This window comes from Alexandromys fortis, unplaced genomic scaffold (assembly GCF_014885135.2).
Source record: "Alexandromys fortis isolate MF-2015 unplaced genomic scaffold, M_Fortis_MF-2015_v1.1 scaffold_72, whole genome shotgun sequence".
NCBI classification, from domain to species: Eukaryota; Metazoa; Chordata; class Mammalia; order Rodentia; family Cricetidae; genus Alexandromys; species Alexandromys fortis.
The window spans coordinates 1,914,156-1,918,035 of record NW_026067969.1 but is presented as its reverse complement, the minus strand read 5'-3'; positions in this window follow the sequence as shown (position 1 = coordinate 1,918,035).

Genomic DNA, 3,880 nt, shown 5'->3' with positions numbered 1-3,880 from the left:
TGTGAATGACAGCCTGTATCTTAGCAAAGGATGCACAAGCTTAAGCCAGCATGTGTGCTTGGGCGTGTGTGTGTGTGTGTGTGTGTGTGTGTGTGTGTGTGTGTGTGTACCTGTGAGGGCCAGATGACAACTTGCAGGAGTCAGTTCTATCCTTCCACCATGAGGGCCCCAGGAAATTCAAGGTTCAGATTTGGCATCAAATACCTTTATCTACTCAGTCATCTACAAGTTCTTTTCCTTTTAAATTCTTCTTTACTTATGTATTCTGGATGTTCATGTCTGTGTTAACTTATGTACTTATATGTGGTGTGCTCTTGTATGGGTGTGTTTGTTCATGTGGAGGCAAGAGATTGATATCACATGACTGCCTCAATTGCTCTCAACCTTATTTGTTAGTCTCCTACTAAGCCTGGAGTTTGGTTCAGCTAGGCCAGCTGCCCAGTGCACCACACCCCAGGCTCCGCCTGCTTCTGACACCCCAGTGATCAGATTACAGCTGTACTAGTGAATTTACTGAACACAGGCTCTCATGCTGGAGGAACCAGCTCCTCTGACTGTGTCATCTCCCCAACCTTCCCATTTTCTTTTGATAGGATGGTTAATGAGGGTCTCAGACCTGTCTGGTCAGAGGGGAACATCTTATACTTGACAATGTGCTGAGTAGTGCTCAGGCCTCCACACTCCGGAAACCAGGATCCCACCCCTACTGCCATGGCAGCAGCACAGATGTACCCAACTACGTGTCTACTCAGAGCAGGACCATGACAGAGGATGAAAGGAAAAGAGGTTAGGGCTGGGGATGGGTGGATCAGACGTGATTGTAAGTCTTGGGCTTTCAGGACACCATGGTTAAGGACTCCCAATAGCTTACAAATCCCTCTCTCAAAGAGCCCAGGTACCTCAGGCATGGGCTGGGAGCTAGAGCAAGGGGAGCAGGAAATAGTCACTCACTCTGTACCCACTGCCCAAGAATACCATGCCCAACTCTCACAACTCAGACGGAGCAGGACACACCCTTGAGCAGTAACATCCTGATGGTGGTTCTGTCTGTCCTGATCATGGTGCAATCAACAGAGACCGCCTCCCAAAACAGAAACTTGATGATGTCAAAGCATTCAGCCCTTCAGGCAATGACAGAAACTGAGCTGTATAGCTGTCCCCTGTCTCCCTGAAGTCTCGATTAAAAGGAAAACCCTTCACTGGAGCACTTCTGTTATAGAAGACACCCTGATGTTCTTTGAATTCATCCAAGGTCAACTGGAACTCAACATATCCAGTAGATTTCCTAGAACACAGGGCAAGAGGAAGATCATCTCCTAGACATCTGTCCCATCTTTCCTTGTTCCCACCCACAGGACCTGACACAGGGTAAGCTTAACCTTCTACCTGATGCCTGAAACAGTGGCTACACTCACAGATTACACCATGTTATGTTTGCCTCCTCCCAGGAGGAGAGGAAGATAAAGGTAGATTCAGAGCCATGACTGATGCATTCTCTGAGTCCAGATGAATATCTATAGCAAGCAGACACAGCTGGTCCTGTAAAAAATGGTAGATATGATGTGGTCAGAGAGAACAGTTCCCAGACCAAAGAACACCCTGCATAGTGCTAACCAGACCTAATTGTTCTGCAGATATTTGAGATAAAATTCACACCTTAATCTTGTTCCAACAAATTTGACAAAAAATATTCTTGAACAAGTCATGGGTTTCTGGAGTTCATCTTGCATGAGCCTTGCACTACAAAATAAAAATTCCAAAAAGGGCATTTTTGAAGAAAGACAAAAGTTGGGAAGCTAAGAAACAGGGAAGGTGTCCTGTGATGTCAGAACAGGCTTCCCTAAGCCATTCCTCAGCCTCTGGATGCTCCCCAGAGGATAGGCAGAGACCATGCTGCCCCCCATGGGCTGCTTGGTGTAATGTCATTCTGTGCAGACATCAGCAGGAAGGTAAGGCAGGGCAGCTCATGACATCCAGCTGTGACTCTCCTCAGCTGTAAGCGATGCTCATCCTGTCCACAGGTCTGACCTCAGAAACTCCAAGTCCTACCCCAGCTCCTCAGAGCTGCCAGGGGTCACCAGAGGCCATCGCTTTCCTCTCTCATGTTGGGGGCTGCAAACCCCTGGTCCCTTGACTTTCTTTGCCTGCCTCAGACCCTTTGCCTGCTGGAGTGAAACAGCTTGCTTTCCTATGCCTGCAGCTGCTTTGAGCACAAGACCATCATGAATTCCTGATGGCAGGGGAGTGATTTCTGGTGGGTTTTGCAGCAGGAAATCCCAAGAGCTGAGTGTGGCTATCAGTTAAGGATCCCTATATAAACTTCCATGGAGCACAATAAAGTTGGCATTCTTTTTTCAAGGATGAACTGGGTCCATGTATCTCTGTGTCTCTGTCTGTGTGCCTGTGTTTTTAAATCTCCAGCCTAGTCCCTGGCTCACATACTGTCCCGTAGTGCAGGCGTTACACTCTGGCCTCAATCAGCAAGAGCAGCGCACGGTCTCCATGTATGAGCTGTGCTCCTGGCCTCCCTGTAGCTGCCGTGTTCAATACTGAGTGGCCCAGGAGGCGGGGCCTGCTTGCTCTCACTGCACAAGATTCTACCATGATTTGCATCACTTTTTTTGCTGAGTGGACTGTGCTAAGTATTGGAATTGGCCATCCTGACTGTCATTGAATGGGAGGAAGCTTTGTCCCAAGGGAGAGCGCTCTCAGAGAAAGGCATGCCTAGCTTTGAACCTAGAACCTCAGCCACCAGCAGCAGATCCCTCCCTTTCACAGGGCTACACCTTCAGCTCAGGCTGACATTGGTCAGCTCACACTGAACTGCCAACAAAGGAGGCTTGCCTGTCTTCCTAGAGATGTGTGACTTGGTCTCCATGACTGTTCTATCAGATCCTGGCACCAGCTATAAGTGCAGAGCTCCATGAAGACAGTGATGTAGTTCTCAGTTGTATGACCTCCAAAATGAGCATTGTTTAAAACCAAGCACAACTTTTAAAAAGTAAAAGTGAAGAAAGATACGGGGTTTACTGAGGGCTCCTCTGTCCAGAACCAATCCCAGCGACACCCACTACACAAACTGTGGCTGATGCAGGCCATGGAATAGGGCTCAGCCATGAAAAGAATGAAGGTTTGACCCAAGGGTTAGGGGCTAGGGAGTCAAAAGGGAGGGGAGACCGGAGACCTGGGATGTAGAAAGGGAGAAGGCTGGAGGAGGGGCACATGAGTCTAGCTGGGTCTCTGAGTAGGGAAAAGGGAAGGTGGCCTGAGGGTCCTGAAGATACCTTGGTCATTGCCTTTCATTGATTGTAACGGGTGCCACCTCACTATGCCTGGGCACATCGCAGCTGATTCCAGAAGAAATGTCAGGAGGAAGCTGATGACCTCCATAGGTCTGTCTCAGCTCTGGCCGTTTCTAGTCTGTGAGTTGGATCCCAATGCTCAGGAACACTCAGCAGACCTGAACTGAAGCCCTCCTTGGAGAACAGTCCTGGGTGCTGAGGAGCACCAAAGGGTCCTAAACACACAGACTAAAGAGAACACAGATAAGGCAGCACCGCCCCCATTACCCACAGACTTAGTAGGAAGGGGACTTCAAGGAGTGAGGATAAGCAGAGGCCCTGGAAAGTTGAGGGGTTGAAACAGGCAGACTACACAAGTCAAGCAGACACATTTGGACGCGTTTTGTGGTCTTATCACCGTTGGTCATATTCCTAGGGTCTTCTGGGAGAGATAAAGAGGTCAGTAGAGATCCTAGACAGGAATGTGGCATCCATGAGCAAATCTCAGAACCACTTCTGAAGCTGTCTATGTTAAAGGAATCCAAGGCATTATGGGCCCTCACTGGTCTTCTGCTATGTAAGCCTTTGTGTAGAAGTTT